General features: G+C 46.7%; 1 long non-coding RNA gene across 1 annotated transcript in view; it reads left to right on the forward strand.

Annotated features, from left to right (window-relative positions):
* Positions 1-32: 32 nt before the first annotated feature.
* Positions 33-17,148, forward strand: part of LOC129489838 (uncharacterized) — a 59,467-nt gene continuing 42,351 nt past the window's right edge. The window contains exons 1-5 of the long non-coding RNA XR_010122609.1: positions 33-413; positions 2,212-2,653; positions 3,552-3,761; positions 14,634-14,751; positions 15,753-15,811. This is a non-coding gene — a long non-coding RNA (uncharacterized lncRNA). The remainder of the gene's footprint in view (positions 414-2,211; positions 2,654-3,551; positions 3,762-14,633; positions 14,752-15,752; positions 15,812-17,148) is intronic.

Below are 17,148 nucleotides of genomic sequence, written 5' to 3' on the forward strand. Positions count from 1 at the left end.
CGCACCTTAGCTGACGTCACAGGCGCGGGCCCTCGGAGACGTAGTAGCGCCAAGCCTTCCGCGACATCACAGTGACGCTACAGTACCTGGAGCTGGGCTGTTTTGTCTTCAGAGTGGTGCCTGGTAACCGCGACTTCCGCGACTTCCCCGCCATGTTCTGTGTGTTGCTGGCTGGAGAAGGATAGTTGACAAACTGACCCAGCACGGTGTTTCTGTGGGTCAAAACTAGAAAACTATATCCGGGCGCCGAGGTGGAAGGACCCCTTCAGTCCAGGAGTTAAAGAGCAGCCTGGGCAACATGGCGCGACCCCATCTCTGTAGTCCCACCTCAGCTTCCCAGATACTTGAACCCCAAGGTTCAAGGCTGCAATGAGCTATGATCCCATCACAGCACTCCAGCCTGCGAGACTGAGGTAAACCTGTCTAAAAAAGTAAAAAAACTATCCAAATGTGCAACAGGGAGGGACTGCTTAAAGAAAACAGAATTGTATGTTCAAATATTTTTAACAAGTGCAAAATGTATAGGCTTAAATAAATAGGCCTGGCCGAGCGCGTTCGCTCACGCCTGTAATGCCAGCATTTTGGGTGCCCTCGGCAGGCCGATCACTTGAAGTCAGGAACTCAAGACCAACCTGGCCAACATGGTGAAACCCCATCTCTACTAAAAATATAAAAATTAGGCCGGGCACCTTGCATCGTTTCAGGGGGCTGACACCTCCCTAAGGGCCTGGTAATTGAGCCCCTCGGACTTGAGGGTGAGAAACGTTGGCTCAGTTCTTCCCAGGGTGATCAGCCCAGGGGTAAGCGAGGAGAGGCCAGAAAACAGGACCCATGAGAAGGGCCCCCTCCTGGAGTTTGAGGCCCATTCCCTCCTGCCCCTGCGACTCCTCTGTCCAGGACTCCTCCCAGCTCTGCCCCACTCCTGGGGCCATGGCCATGGGGGGCTGCATTTGGGTACAGGCCCTAGCGGCAACTCTGGGCCCAAAATGGGCGGGCTCACCTGGAGGGAATCAGAGTAACATGGCAAAAAGCGGGAAAAGCCGCGCTGGAAGCGCGCCTCTCTGCCCCCGACGTCAGTGGGTGGGTGCACTCTGCCCTCACCTCACTCAGGCAGCGGCAGGAGTTCCATGGGAGCACTGTCCTGCTCCCTCTGCTGCCTCTTTTTAGACTTGGGGCTACCATAACACTTTCCCTTCCCCAGCCCTGCCAACCTCGTGGGACACTGGGCTTCCCTGTTACACGGTCCTGGGCACAGGCCTGTCCTGTATCATACCTACAGTGAGACCCTTTTTTTCTCCAGGGCCTGGGGAGCAGCCAGGCTTCATGAGTTAAATACAGATCTGAACCATACCAAGCTGGGATTGGGGTACACACTCTCCTCCTCTGAAAACTAGCTAGGGGTTCGAACTTGGTGGGTACACCCTCTCCTCTTCTGAAAACTAGCTAGGGGTTCGAACTTGGTGAGAGGGAGAGTGTGACAGAGCCAGACTAGACAAGGACTGATCACCTGGAAAAACCTGCCATCAAAGACCTTGACGAGTGCTGGGTGCAGTGGCTCATGCCTGTAATCCCAGCACTTTGGGAGGCTGAGACAGGTGGATCACTTGAGGCCAGGAGTTCGAGTCCAGCCTAGGCAACATGGCAAAACCGTATCTCTACTAAAAATAAAAAACTTAGCTAGGTATGCTACACTCCTATAATCCCTGCTATTCGGGAGGCTGAGGCAGGAGAATGGTTTGAACTGGAGAGTTAGAGGTTGAAGTGAGCCGAGATCGTTGCCACTGCACTCCAGCCTGGGAGACAGAGTGAAACTGTGTCTCAAAAAAAAAAAAAAAAAGAAAAAAGAAAATGGCCTTGGCAGAGGGGCTGGCCCGGCAGTGCCTTCCCTTGGGTTTCTCCTGGGTAGGCCTCTGCCATGAGGCGCTTCCTTCTGCCTGTCCATGGCCCACAGCAAAGGAATGTCTGCTTCTGGGGGTTGGGTGGGGGACTGCTGGCAGAACTGGAAACCTTCTTCAGGTGGATTTGTTTTTTTTTTTTTTTAACGCAGTCTCACTCTGTCACCCAGGCTGGAGGGCAGTGGTGCAATCTCTGCTCACTGCAACCTTTGCCCGCCCCCACCGGGTTCAAGCAATTCCCATGTCGCAGCCTCCTGAGTAGCTGAGATTACAGGCATGCACCACCACACCTGGCTAATTTTTGTATTTTTTGTAGAGACGGGGTTTCACCATGTTGGCCAGGCTGGTCTGGAACTCCTGACCTGAAGTGATCTGCCCACCTCGGCTTCCCAAAGTGCTGGGATGACAGACATGAGCCACTGCGCCTGGCCCCTTCAGGTGAATTTTGAGGCTTCACTACGATACTAGTTCCTTGTTGCTGCTGCAACAGATTACTACACACTTAGCCGCTTAAAACAGCACAGAGATATTCCCTTACAGTTCTGAAGGCCAGAATTCTAAAGTCAGTCCCACTGAGTCAAGATGGGAGCAGAGTCAGTGCCTTACCAGGTTGCGTGGGAGAATCTGTTTCCTGGCCCTTGGAGGCGGCCTGTACTCCTCAGCTTGTGCTGCCCTTCTCGAATGACTTGAGTTTCCTGCTTTCATCACTATACCTCTCACCATTCTCCATCACCTGCTCTGCTCTTATAAGGATCCAGGTGAGTACATAAACCCTGCGGGGACAAGCTGGCCAAAGACTCTTAACTTCATTATACTTGCAAAGCCCCTTTTGCCATATAGGGTCATGTTCACCGGTTCTGGGGATTATGATGTGGGCATCTTGGGGGCATCAGCCTACTACAGCTAGGCTGCAAAACTATTACACCCTCCTGGTGTTTCAATGATTGGGAGAAAAAGAGTTGGGATTTTTTGCTTTGGGGCCCCTGTTAAACTTGTATCTGTCAGGTCTGGGGTTCCTCTTAACCTTGTGTTTTTGTTTTTTCTTTGTTGAGACGGAGTCTTGTTCTATCATCCAGGCTGGCAGTGGCGCAGTCTCAGCCCACTGCAACATCTGCCTCCTGGGTTCAAGGAATTCTCCTGCCTCAGCCTCCCGAGTAGCTGAGACTGCGGGCGCCTGCCACTACGCCTGGCTAAGTTTTGTATTTTTGGTAGAGACAGGGGTGGGACTGGGGGGTGGGGGAGGGCAGGGGGTTTTCCCCCTGCCTGTTGCCCTTGGCTCAAAGCGATCTGCCCTGCCTCTGCTCCCGAAGTGCTAGGATTACAGGCCTGCACCACCGCCACTGTAAAATCTTATTTCCACACAGCTGAGACATGTTTTAGGAAGTTTGCTAAAAGACCCCTGGAGACGTCCTCATTGTGGCCTCCCTATTGTCATGTTTAATTTGATTGATCTTTTCTGCCCTCCTGCTTTTCATAAATTAAAAGGCTAAAAAGAGGTACTAAACTTTAAAACTTCTCTTATAGTCTCCCATTAAACTAATTCTAAGAACCACCACAAAGGGGAAAATTTTTTTTGAAAGCAGTAAAATGATATGGTCTGTTAGGATGTAAAATACAGGAAATATCTCATTATATGTTGTTGCTGCTCTGATATAGGAATGTATTATGGAGAATCAACTTTTGGTCAGTTTTCAGAGAAATGGAATAATCGTATCACTGATCTACGTAAACAAGTTGAAGAATTGTCTGAAAGAAAATATGGTGTGTCTAAACTCGAAAAGTCCTGTAATAGTTTGTTCATGAGCATTTACACAATGGAGTTGCAGTTTCATCATGGGGGTACTGTGGACAAGCCCAGGGCTGCTGGTGAGTCATGCCATCCTTACATGTCTTTCCTTATAAGGTACTTTGTAGTGTCTGTCTAAATATTAGAAACTTCCTTTGTTTCTAGATTACTAGAAAGCTAAGGAAAAGTTGTATTTCTCTAATTCTCAAATAGCATTTCTTTTATACTTTCAGTGTGGATATTTGGGATTTATTTACATATGTATTGCAAAGCCCTGGATCTTAGGGATTTGACAGAAAAAAATATATATATATACACACACACATATACTATATATAGTGTATGTATATACTATATATATATACATGTGTGTATATACACTATATATATGTGTGTGTATATATACTATATATACGTGTGTGTATATACACTATATATACATGTGTGTATATATACTATATATACGTGTGTATATACACTATATATATACGTGTGTATATACACTGTATATATACGTGTGTATATACACTATATAGGTGTGTATATATACTATATACGTGTGTATCTATACTATATATACATATATATACTCTATATATACGTGTATGTATATATTCTCTATATATACGTGTATACATATATTCTCTATATATACGTGTATATATATATATATATATATATATATATATATTTTTTTTTTTTTTTTTGAGATGGAGTCTCGCTCTGTCACTGTGGCTGGAGTGCAGTGGCGTGATCTCAGTTCACTGCAACCTCCGTCTGCCAGGTTCAAGCAATTCTCTGCCTCAGCCTACCTAGCAGGTGGGATTATAGGCGCCCGCCACCATGCCCCACTAATTTTTGTATTTTTAGGTGAGACAAGGTTTCATGATCTTGGCCAGGCTGGTCTTGAACTCTAGACCTTGTGATCCACCCACCTCAGCCTCCTAAAGTGCTGGGATTATAGGCGTGAGCCACCATGCCCAGCCAAATAATATTTTTTTAAACTAATTGTTTCTCTCAATCTGCTATGTTAAATTCGTTATTCGGCCGGGCACAGTGGCTCACACCTGTAATCCCAGCACTTTGGGAGACCGAGGCAGGCAGATCACCTGAGGTGGGAGTTCGAGACCAGTCTGACCTACTGAAAATGCAAAATTATCCAGGCGTGGTGGCGCATGCCTTTAGTCCCAGCTACTTGGGAGGCCGAGGCAGGAGCATTGCTTGAACCCGGGAGGCAGAGGTTGCAGTGAGGCAAGATGGTGCCACTGCACTCTAGCCTGGGCAACAAGAGCAAAATTCTCTCTGAAAAAAAATTCAGTATTCACCAAGATGCCCCTATTATTTCTACTTTTATCTTGATGCATTGCTGAGTTGACGTTAGATTTCAAATTCTTCTTTTCCCTTATCCTATTCTATTCTAAAGCCACCTTTATATAATGATGAAAGAAATTAGCAATTTGTTATCATCTCTCTGATGGTATATAGTAAATGCTCACCTAAAAATAGCAACAACCAGTGGAAAAAATCATGTGTTTTGCCGTTTTTATTTGGATGACTATTTATTTTGCAATCTACTAGCAAGCTATAGAATTGTATGACATGCAGAATTTTAACTGAAGTGCTTTAAGTGAACATTTAAACGTGATAAACCATATTGATGGTGTTTATGTTAATATACTTGAACATTTTTTCTTCGTCATGAGTAATATAACCTACCCCTCAATGAAAGTCTAGAATTAGAGTAAATTTACTAATGAATTCAATAACTTCCATAATATTTTTAGTTATGAGCTCAAGGTTCTTTTAGTGTTTCTTCCACTTTTTAATAGCGTACGCCTTTTTTGCCTTTGTTTTTTATTGGTTCATTTTAAAGCAAAAACCTCATAACGTGCTATTTGGAAGCACTGTAACCTAGTGGTAACACCATAGGCTCTGGGGACACAGCCTGGCCACATCTCTTCTCCTTTCTGAGCCTTAATATCCTTTTGTGTTCATGAGAACTGAATATCTATCCCGAAGATTTGATAAGATAGTAAAGTGCTTTACATAATACTGGGCTTATAAATACATAGTAAATGTTTCCTTCTTATGTTTTTATTGGTTGATTGATTGAGACAGAATCTTGCTCTGTCAGCCAGGCTGGAGTGCAGTGGTACTATCTGGGCTCACTGCAACCTCTGCCTCCTGGGTTCAAGAAATTCTGCTGCCTCAGCCTCCCAAGTAGCTGGGATTACAGGCGTGCACCACCACACCCAGCTAATTTTTGTATTTTTAGTAGAGACAGAGTTTTGTCTTGCAGGCCAGGCTGTTCTCGAACTCCTGACCTCAAGTGATCCACCTGCCTCCCAAAGTGCTGGGATTACAGGCGTGAGCCACCACACCTGGCCTATGTTTTTATTATATTGTTAGTTTAGTACTATTCTGAGTAAAAATAATTTGCTGTTATAGTTTTATTAATTGACTATGACAATTTTATAAATGTCAGTGCTTTTTATAAGGTGATACAGATTATGTTGTGGGGCTTTTGTTGTGATGGTGATTTATTAGATTATTTTGTTTAAAGACAATAATGTTCAGCTGTTGTGAAATTATAAAAACAGTCTTCACATTTCATAATTTTAATGCAATATTAATGGTAATTACCTTAGGGAAAGATAGTTTTGTTGTGATATATAAGTATAGTACTGAAGTTTAGTGTACAGCAAAGGATATTAAACCTAAGTCAGCACTAATGTGTTATATGGTACACTTGAAACTTTAGTACAGATATCAATGTTTAGCAAATAGACATGAACACATAATGATAGCAAAAAAATGGAGCTGTTCTGATGGGAGACTGTTGATTATGTTTGATTTTAATACTTCCTATGCTCTTGACTTTTTTTTTCTTTGAGAGAGAGTCTTGCTCTGTCACCCAGGCTGGAGTGCAGTGGCACCATCTTAGCTCGCTGCAACCTCCACCTCTCAGGTTCAAGCGATCCTCTCACCTCAGCCTCCCTAGTAGCTGGAACTACAGGCGAGTGCCACCTCGCCCTGCTAATTTTTGTATTTTTAGTAGATACGGAGTTTCACCATGTTGGCCATGCTGGTCTGGAACTCGTGACCTCAGGTGATCAACCTTCCTCGGCCTCACAAAGTGCTGGGGTTACGGTCGTGAGCCACCACGCCTGGCCAGCTCTTGACTTTTTATAGCTGTTGTATTATTTTAATCCTGAGTAAATAAATGCTTGCTGAAATGTTGCAGTTCACAAGAATCTTCTACTTCTGTTATTTAAAAAATTATTTGTAAAAGTCCAATAAGGTTACACTAATGTTTATGTTTTGAAAATATTACCTCTTCCATTTAGTATTGTATGTATTAAATAAAATTAGATGGTGATTTTTTTTGGCTTTATAATGTGGTTCAGATTTTTGTAGAAAGTCTGGCTGTGTCTACATTGCCTTAAAGCAATGGGATATTTCTCTTTTTTTTTTTTTTTGAGCTAGAGTTTCGCTCTTATTGCCCACAGTGGAGTGCAGTGGTGTGATCTCGGCTCACTGCAACATCTGCCTCCCAGGTTCAAGCAATTCTCCTAGCTCAGCCTCCTGAGTAGCTGTGATTACAGGCACCCACCACCATGGCCGCCTAATTTTTGTATTTTTAGTAGAGTTGGGGTTTCACCATGTTGGCCAGGTGGGTCTCAAACTCCTGACCTCAGGTGATCCTCCCGCTTCAGCCTCCCAAAGTGCTGGGATTAGAGGCATGAACCACCTCACCCCACCAGGAATCTTTTTTAAGAAGGCTATCTACTTATGGAATTCCTTGCAAAGGAAAGGATTCGTTTTGTGATTAAAAAGTAAGACTCTTGGGTTCTTGTTGGACTCCTATCTCTGTTCTTAGTAATATATCTTTGTTATTGTTGACAAATATTCATTCACCACTAGGGTTATATTTGTTTGAGTTATTTTATGTTTTTTGTTGTTGTTGTTTTGAGACAGTCTTGCTCTGTCGCCCAGGCTGGAGGGCAGTGGCACAATCTCGGCTCACTGCAACCTGCACCTCCCAGCTTTAAGCAATTCTGCCTCAGCCTCCCGAGTAGCTGGGAGTACAGGTGCCTACCAGCATGCCCAGCTGATTTTTGTATTTTTAGCAGAGATGGGGTTTTACCATTATTGGCCAGGCTGGTCTTGTGATCCGCCCGCCTCGGACTCCCAAAGTGCTGGGATTACAGACTTGAGCCACCGTGCCCGGTGTATTATATGTATTTTTATCTACCACTTTTTAATTTGTCTGGGTCCAACATTGAGTCAGTCATGCCAGTGTTACCTTTTGAAACATGAACACTGCCTGCACCTGACTGGCATGCAACTGACATTTTCTTTCACAATTTTCTGCTACTTATTGCTAAAAATAATAGTATCCATGTCTTGCTTTTAGGCCTGAGATTTTTATAGCATATATGGGAATATATGATTGTTTTTCTATATGTGTAGAGGAAGATAGTCTTGAATGCAATGTGATATTAAAGGATCCCACTTAAGATTTTTGTAATCTGCTTCAAAGACCTGTAGGTTGTAAAGTAGGTCACTTGTGAGGACACATGCTCCATGAATCACCTTATGAGACAGTTTACAATTACTATTTTGTTTTGTTACTCTGTAGAAACCTCAAATGAAGGTTTAGTTGCGCTCAAGCATCCAGATTGTCTTTTCTTAATTTTTTTTTTTTTCCCCGAGATGGAGTCTTGCTCTGTCACCCAGGTTGGAGTGCAGTGGCATGACCTTGGCTCACTGCAGCCTCCACCTCCTGGGTTCAAGCAATTCTCTTGCTTCAGCCTCCCGAGTAGTTGGGATTACAGGCATCTGCCACCACGCACAGCTCATTTTTGTATTTTTAGTAGAGACAGTGTTTTACCATGTTGGCCAGGCTGGTCTAGAACTCCTGACCTTGTGATCTGCCAGTCTCGGCCTCCCAAAGTGCTGGGATTACAGGTGTGAGCGATTGTGCCCAGCCTGTCTTTTCAAAACCACCCGTGGTGATTCAATGTTAAATACGTACTAGTGGATGTTACTTTGCTGAATATTGCCTAGTGAATATTAAGTAGTCTCACCTTTCAGACATGAACTTATGAATTTAAGACATGAAGATTTACAGCTTGATAAACCAGCTTCAAGAGGTAGGTCTTCAGTCTTAAGTCAGATTAGAAGATTATGTGTGGGCCGGCCGTGGTGGCTCACACCTGTAATCCCAGCACTCTGGGAGGCTGAGGTGGGTGGATCATGAGGTCAGGAGATCGAGACCATCCTAACAGGATGAAACCCCATCTCTACTAAAAATACAAAAACTTAAACGGGCATGGTGGTAGGCGCCTGTAGTCCCAGCAACTCAGGAGGCTGAGGCAGGAGAATGGCATGAACCTGGGAGGCGGAGCTTGCAGTGAGCCGAGATCCCGCCACTGCACTCCAATCTGGGCGACAGAGTGAGACTCCATCTCAAAAAAAAAAAAAAAAAAAGATTATGTGCAATAATTATTTCATGCTTGACATTGTTTTTTTAAAATGGTACCTTCCACATGAAATGATATGCCTGTAACTATTAATTATGTTCCAGGACAGGAAAATTCATGTTGTCAAAATTCTTTTTTTTTTTTTGATTTTTTTTTTTTATTTTTGAGATGGAGTTTTGCTCTTGTTGCCCAGGCTAGAGTGCAATGGCGTGATCTAGGCTCACCGCAACCTCTGCCTCCTGGGTTCAAGCAATTCTCCTGCCTCAGCTTACTGAGTAGCTGAGATTACAGGCATGCGCTACCACACCTGGATAATTTTGTATTTTTAATAGAGGTGGGGTTTCTCTATGTTTGTCAGGCTAGTCGGAAACTCCCAACCTCAGATGATCCACTCATCTCAGCCTCCCAAAGTGCTGGGATTACAGGCCAGAGCTACCCTGCCCAGCCTCATTTGTCAAAATTATAATACTCTCTAAAACAGTGAACTCATTTTCTTTTTTTAACCCATTATAAATACATGTAAATATTACATTTATGGGTAGACAGAACTAAAAGAACAAAATTTGGCCTACTTTTGAGATGCAAGATTTATCTGGCATAATACATTGAACAGGTTATTATTGAAGTCTACACCAGTCACCTGAACAAGCATTCATGAAATGTCTGTGATACCCAGGACACAAGAACGTTTCCATGCATATCATCTCTTAATTGTTTAGATGTGTTTTGAAAGAAATAGAAATAGAATTGGTTTTCTTACTTGTTTTGCCTCTGGAGTGAAGTGGGGACAAAACAGAATGGAATCACACTGTTTAGATTTACTAAAATGGAAGGATTGCAGCAAGATCATATCCCTAGTCTCCTCATAGCAAATGGCACCTGCTAGCTTTTCTTTTCTTTTCTTTTTTTTTGAGATTGAGTCTTGCTCTGTCGTCCACGCTGGAGTGCAGTGGCGTGATCTCAGCTCACTGCAACATCCATCTCCCAGGTTCAGGCAATTCTCCCTGCCTCAGCCTCCCAAGTAGCTGGCATCACAGGCACCTGCCACCAGGTCTGCCTAATTTTGTATTTGTAGTAGAGTTGGGGTTTCACCATGTTGGCCAGGCTGGTCTCAAACTCCTGACCTCAGGTGAGCTGCCCACCTTGGCCTCCCAAAGTGTTGGGATTACAGGCGTGAGCCACTGTGCCCGGTCATATGTTTTTTATAATGTTGTTTTATTTTAGGAAAGTAAATACAATGAGTAGGACTCAGCTCCAACAGCTCCACAATTCTCGTACTTTTTTTTTTTTTTGAGATGGAGTTTTGCTCTTGTTGCCTAGGCTAGAGTACAATGCTGTGAACTCAGCTCACTGCAGCCTCTGCCTTCTGGATTCAAGCAATTCTCCTGCCTCAGCCTCCCGAATAGCTGGGATTACAGGCGCCTGCCACCTTGCCTGGCTACGTTTTTATTTTTAGTAGAGACGTGGATTCACCACGTTTGCCAGGCTGGTCTCGAACTCCCAACCTCAGTTGATTCACGTTTCTTGGCCTCCCAAAGTGCTGGGATTACAGGTGTGAGTCACTGCACCTATCTGTAATGGGATATTTCACTGCAGACTTTGATGAACAGAACATTAGCATTTTTGATGGTTTTTTTATTTTACTCATAATATTTTTCTTTGGACTCAATTACAATAACAGAAGTAAAGATCAAATTATAAAAATTAAAGAGCAATACAGATTCAATAATTATTCTTTTCTACATATTGTGTTTAAATGATACCCTTTTTTCTTTTTGTCTTTATAGCTCAAGCTGTAAAAGCCAAAGGTCCACCCCTTTTTTCCAGTCTCAAGTTGATGACCTTTATGTAGAAGGCCTTCCCCACAGGAATTTTTTTTTGTGTGTGTGACAGAGTTTTTACTCTTGTCGCCCAGGCTGTAGTGCAATGGCATGATCTAGGCTGGAGTACAATGCTGTAATCTCAGCTCACTGCAGCCTCTTGCCTCCTGGGTTCAAGCGATTCTCCTGCCTCAGTCTCCTGAGTACCTGGGATTACAGGCGCCTGCCACTACACCAGGCTAATTTTGTATTTTTAATAGAGATGGGATTTCACCATGTTGGCCAGGCTGGTCTGGAACTGCTGAACTCAGGTGATCCTCCTGCCTCAGCCTCCCAAAGTGCTGGGATTACAGGCATGAACCACTACGCCAGGCCAGGAATTTTTTGTTGTTGTTTTTGTTTTTGAGACACAGTCTTGCTCTGTGCCCAGATTGGAGTGCAGTGGAGCAATCTCGGCTCACCGCCACCTCCGCCTCTTGGGTTCAAGTGATTCACTTGCCTCAGTCTCCTGAGTAGCTGGGACTACAGGCGCGAGTCACCATGCCCGGTTAATTTTTTTGTATTTTTAGTAGAGATGGGGTTTCTTTTTTTTTTTTTTTTTTTTTTTTTTGAGACGGAGTCTCGCTCTGTTGCCCAGGCTGGAGTGGAGTGCAGTGGCACAATCTTGGCTCACTGCAAGCTCCACCTCCTGGGTTCACGCCATTCTCTTGCCTCAGCCTCCCAAGTAGCTGGGACAATAGGCGCCTGCCACCACGCCCGGCTAATTTTTTGTACTTTTAGTAGAGACAGGGTTTCACCGTGTTAGCCAGGATGGTCTCGATCTCTTGACCTCATGATCCACCCACCTCGGCCTCCCAAAGTGCTGGGATTACAGGCGTGAGCCACTGTGCCCGGCCAAGACAGGGTTTCACTATGTTGGCCAGGCTTGTCTGGTAATCCTGACTTCATCATCCACCCGCCTTGGCCTCCCAAATTGCTGGGATTACAGGCATGAGCCACTTTGCCCCACCAGAAATTTTTTTTAGGAAGGCTATCCACTTACAGAATTCCTGGCCTTGAGAGGATATTACTTGCAACGGAAAGGATTTGTTTTTTTTTTTTTTTTTTTTTTATTAATTTTTGCATACAAAAACAATAAACATTTTCTAAAAATACATACAAACAAAAAGATGCGTATCAAACATATTAGGAAGGTTGCACATGGGAAGTCGGGGAATAGAAATGGGGGGTGGGAGTTAAATGAGAGAGGGACTTTATATGGATCAGTGATAATAACTCAATCCTCTATTTGACAAAGAAGAGGGAGAAGGAGGAGGAAGAAAAGGAAAGTGGGATAAAGGATCAGAAAGGGAAGAAAATAGAAAAAATTAGAGTATGACTCCAGGGTAGACCTGTTTTGTTGTCACTGAGTTGGTTGGTTGGTTTGTCTGTTGTATTCTTCATGTTTCGCCAAGTTGGCCAGACTGGTCTCGAACTCCTAGCCAGAAGTGATCAACCCGCCTCGCCCCCCAGAGTGCCGGGACCACAGGCGTGAGCCACCACGTCCAGCCCCCACATTGCTTCTGGCCTCCGTGGTAGACCTCCCAGACGGAGCGGCCAGGCAGAGGAGCTCCTCACTTGTACACAGACACAGGGCGGCCGGGCAGAGGAGCTCCTCACTTCCCAGACGGAGCGGCCAGGCAGAGACGCTCCTCACTTCTTCCCAGACGATAGGTGGCCGGGCAGAGGCGCTCCTCACTTCCCAGACGATGGGTGGCCGGGCAGAGGCGCTCCTCACTTCCCAGACGATGGGTGGCCAGGCAGAGGCGCTCCTCACCTCCCAGACGATGGGTGGCCGGGCAGAGGCACTCCTCACTTCCCAGATGGGGCAGCCGGGCAGAGGCGCTCCTCACTTCCCAGACGATGGGTGGCCGGGCAGAGGCGCTCCTCACCTCCCAGGCGATGGGTGGCCGGGCAGAGGCGCTCCTCACCTCCCAGACGATGGGTGGCCGGGCAGAGGCGCTCCTCACTTCTTCCCGGACGGGGCGGCCGGGCAGAGGCGCTCCTCACTTCTTCCCGGACGGGGCGGCCGGGCAGAGGCGCTCCTCACTTCTTCCCGGACGGGGCGGCCGGGCAGAGGCGCTCCTCACTTCTTCCCGGATGGGGCGGCCGGGCAGAGGCGCTCCTCACTTCTTCCCGGACGGGGCGGCCGGGCAGAGACGCTCCTCACTTCCCAGACGGGGCGGCCGGGCAGAGGCGCTCCTCACTTCTTCCCGGACGGGGCGGCCGGGCAGAGGCGCTCCTCACTTCTTCCCGGACGGGGCGCCCGGGCAGAGGCGCTCCTCACTTCTTCCCGGACGGGGCGCCCGGGCAGAGGCGCTCCTCACTTCTTCCCGGACGGGGCGCCCGGGCAGAGGCGCTCCTCACTTCTTCCCGGACGGGGCGGCCAGGCAGAGGCGCTCCTCACTTCTTCCCGGACGGGGCGGCCGGGCAGAGGCGCTCCTCACCTCCCAGACGATGGGTGGCCGGGCAGAGGCGCTGCTCACTTCCCAGACGGTGGGTGGCCGGGCAGAGGCGCTCCTCACTTCCCAGACGGTGGGTGGCCGGGCAGAGGCGCTCCTCACTTCCCAGACGGGGCGGCCGGGCAGAGGCGCTCCTCACTTCTTCCCTGATGGGGCGGCCGGGCAGAGGCGCTCCTCACTTCTTCCCGGACGGGGCGGCCGGGCAGAGGCGCTCCTCACTTCCTCCCAGACGGGGCGGCCGGGCAGAGGCGCTCCTCACCTCCCAGACGATGGGAGGCCGGGCAGAGGCGCTCCTCACCTCCCAGACGATGGGTGGCCGGGCAGAGGCGCTCCTCACCTCCCAGACGGGGCGGCCGGGCAGAGGCGCTCCTCACTTCCCAGACAGGGTGGCCGGGCAGAGGCGCTCCTCACTTCCCAGACAATGGGTGGCCGGGCAGAGGCGCTCCTCACTTCCCAGACGGGGCGGCCGGGCAGAGGCGCTCCTCACTTCCCAGACGGTGGGTGGCCGGGCAGAGGCGCTCCTCACTTCCCAGATGGGGCGGCCGGGCAGAGGCTCTCCCCACCTCCCAGATGGGGCGGCGGCCGGGCAGGGGCTGCAATCCCAGCACCCTGGTAGGCCAAGGCAGGCGGCTGGGGGGCGGAGGCTGCCGCGAGGCCAGACCACGCCACCGCACTCCAGCCTGGGCAACACCGAGCACTGGGTGAGCGAGACTCCGTCTGTAGTTCCAGTAGCTTGGGAGGCTGAGGCGGGCAGAGCACTCGGCGTGAGGAGCTGGCGACCAGCGTGGCCAAGATGGCGAACGCGTGCCTGCAGCGAAAGGAGAAAAGGCAGGCAGCGGTGGCGCGCGCCGGCAGACCCAGGGAGTCTGCGGCGCGGGCAGCAGCAAGCCGAGTAGATTGCAGCCTGGGCCCGAGAGGGAAAAGAAGAAAGAAAGAAAGAAAGGAACGAAGGAAGGAAGGAAGGCTTTGTGATTAAAAAGTAAGACTCCTGGATTCATATTTGACTCTTGTCTCTCTTCTGAGTAATACATCTTTTTTATTGTTGCCAAATATTTACCACTAGGGTTATATTTACTTAAGTTTGAGTTATATTATGGGTTTTTTGTTTTTTTATTTTTTGATGGAGTTTCTCTCTGGTTGCCCAGGCTAAAGTGCAATGGTGTGATCTCGGCTCACTGCAACCTCTGCCTCCCAGGTTCAAGTGATTCTCCTGCCTCAGCCTCCTGAGTAGCTGGGATTACAGGCATGTCCCACCAAGCCCAGGTAATTTTGTATTTTTACTAGAGACAGGGTTTCTCCATGTTGGTCAGGTCTCAAACTCCTGACCTCAGGTGATCCACCTACCTCAGCCTCCCAATGTGCTGGGATTACAGATGTGAGCCACTGCACCCGGCCTATTCTAAGTATTTTTATCTTCCACTTTTTAATATATCTGGGTCCAACATTGAGTCAGTCATGCCAGTGTTAGCTTTTGAAACATGAACACTGCCCGCACCTGACTAGCATGCAACTGACATTTTCTTTCACAATTTTCTGCTACTTTTGCTAAAGAAAATAGTATCCATGTCTTGTTTTTAGGCCTGAGATTTTTGTGGCATATGTAGGAATATATGATTGCTTTTCTAGTTGTGTAGAGGAAGATAGTCTTGAATGCAATGTGATATTAAAGGATCCCATGTAAGATTTTTGTAATATGCTTCAAAGACCTGTGGGTTGCAGAGTTACCACTTTACTTGTGAGGACACATGCTCGAAGCAGCTTATGAGACAATTTACAATATTATTTTATTTCGTTACTCTGTAGAAATCTCAAATGAAGATTTAGTTGTGCTCAATCATCCAGATTGTCTTTTCTTAATTTATTTTTTTTTTCAAGATGGAGTCTCTTTCTATTCCCAGGCTGGAGTGCAGTGGCATGATTTCGACTCACTGCAACTTCCACCTCCTGGGTTCAGGCAGTTATCCTGCCTCAGCCTCCCAAGTAGCTGGGATTATAGGCACCTGCCACCATGCCCGGCTGAGTTTTGTAATTTTAGTAGAGATGGGGTGCCAACATGTTGGCCAGGCTTGTCTCAAACTGCTGACCTCGTGATCTGCCTGCCTCTGCCTTCCAAAGTGTTGGGATTACAGGCGTAAGCCACTGTGCCCAGCCTGCCTTGTCTTTTCAAAACCACCCTTGGTGATTAAATGTGAAATATGTACTAGTGGATATTACTTTGCTGAATATTGCCTCGTGAATATTAAGTATTTATTCTTATCTTTCAGACATGAACTTATGAATTCAACACATGAAGATTTACAGCTTGACAAACCAGCAGCAGGAGGTAGGCATTCAGTCTTAAGTCAGATTAGAAGATTATGTGCAATAATTACCTAATGCTTAACATTTTTTAATGATACCTTCCATGTTAAATAATATGCCTCTAACTATTAATTATGTGCTAGGACAGGAGAATTCATGTTTTCAAAATTCTAATACTCTCTAGAACAGTAAACTCATTTTCTTTTTATTAACCCATTATAAATACATGTAAATATTGCATTTATGGGTAGACAGAACTAAAAGAACAATGTTTGTCCTACTTTTTTTTTTTTTTTTTTGAGACGGAGTCTCACTCTGTCCCCTAGGCTGGAGTGCAGTGGCACGATCTCGGCTCACTGCAACCTCTGCCTCCCGGGTTCACGCCATTCTCCTGCCTCAGCCTCTCCGAGTAGCTGGGACTACAGGCGCCCGCCACCACGCCCGGCTAATTTTTTGTATTTTTAGTAGAGACGGGGTTTCACCATGGTCTCGATCTCCTGACCTCGTGATCCGCCCGCCTCGGCCTCCCAAAGTGCTGGGATTACAAGCGTGAGCCACCGTGCCCGGCCTGTCCTACTTTTGAGATGTAAGATTTATCTGGCATAATGCATTGAATGGGTTATTATTGAAGTCTACACCAGTCACCTGAACAAGCATTCATCAAATGTCTATGATACCCAGGACATAACAAGTTTTTCTTTTAGAGTATGGAGCCGTGCATATCATCTCTTATTGTTAGATGTGTTTTGAAAGAAATAGAAATAGAATTGAATTTCTTACTAGTTTTGGCTCTGGAGTGGAGTGGGGACAAAACAGAATGGAATCACACTGTTAAGATTTACTAAAATGGAAGGATTGCAGCAAGATCATATCCCTAGTCTCCCCATAGCAAATGGCACCTGCTAGTTGTTTTTTTTTTTTTCTTTTTCTTTTTCTTTTTTTTTTTTTTTGAGATGGAGTCTTGCTCTGTCACCCACGCTGGAGTGCACTGGCATCATCTCAGCTCACTGCAACCTCCACCTCCTGGGTTCAAGCAATTCTCCCTGCCTCAGCCTCCCAAGTAGCTGGGATTACAGGCAGCTGCCACCAGGCCTCCCTAATTTTTGTATTTTTAGTAGAGATGGGGTTTCACCATGTTGGTCAGGCTGATCTCGAACTCCTGATCTCAGGTGATCCGCCTGCCTCGGCCCACCGAAGTGCTGGGATTACAGTCGTGAGCTGCCATGCCCGGCCGTCTTACCGTTTTTAATATGCACTGATTATTAAAGTTTTAATCCTTCATAAGAGGAGAGAGAGTCAGGTAATGGAAACCCATATGCTTTTTACTGAGTACATTTTTCTGTACAGTCAAGGTTTTAT

Source organism: Symphalangus syndactylus, chromosome 9 (assembly GCF_028878055.3).
Source record: "Symphalangus syndactylus isolate Jambi chromosome 9, NHGRI_mSymSyn1-v2.1_pri, whole genome shotgun sequence".
Taxonomy (NCBI): domain Eukaryota; kingdom Metazoa; phylum Chordata; class Mammalia; order Primates; family Hylobatidae; genus Symphalangus; species Symphalangus syndactylus.